The sequence below is a fragment of the Arachis duranensis genome, chromosome 10, assembly GCF_000817695.3.
Source record: "Arachis duranensis cultivar V14167 chromosome 10, aradu.V14167.gnm2.J7QH, whole genome shotgun sequence".
NCBI classification, from domain to species: domain Eukaryota; kingdom Viridiplantae; phylum Streptophyta; class Magnoliopsida; order Fabales; family Fabaceae; genus Arachis; species Arachis duranensis.
The window spans coordinates 76,078,256-76,078,610 of NC_029781.3; the positions used below are offsets into that span (position 1 = coordinate 76,078,256).

The 355-nt window shown below is 41.4% G+C and overlaps 1 non-coding gene across 1 annotated transcript; it reads left to right on the forward strand.

Moving 5' to 3' along the window:
• The first annotated feature begins 100 nt into the window (after nt 1–100).
• On the forward strand, nt 101–208 carry LOC127743698 (small nucleolar RNA R71). Its single transcript, XR_008005082.1, has one exon. It is a non-coding gene; the product is annotated as a small nucleolar RNA R71 (small nucleolar RNA).
• Nucleotides 209–355: the final 147 nt, after the last annotated feature.

Sequence of the window (355 nt, forward strand, 5' to 3'; positions counted from 1 at the left end):
TCTTCTTCAGATGAAGAGATCCTCCAGCAGAGCTATCCAAAGACATCTTGGACAGTTCAGACAGACCATCATAGAAAATACGTATGATGCTCCACTCAGAAAGCATATCAGAGGGACACTTTCTGATTAATTGTTTGTATCTTTCCCAAGCTTCATAGAGGGGTTCTCCTTCCTTCTGTCTGAAGGTTTGAACTTCCACTCTAAGCTTACTCAATTTTTGAGGTGGAAAGAACTTTGCCAAGAAGGCATTGACTAGCTTTTCCCAAGAGTTCAGGCTTCCTTTAGGTTGTGAGTCCAACCATATCCTAACTCTGTCTCTTACAGCAAAAGGGAATAGCATAAGTCTATAGACCTT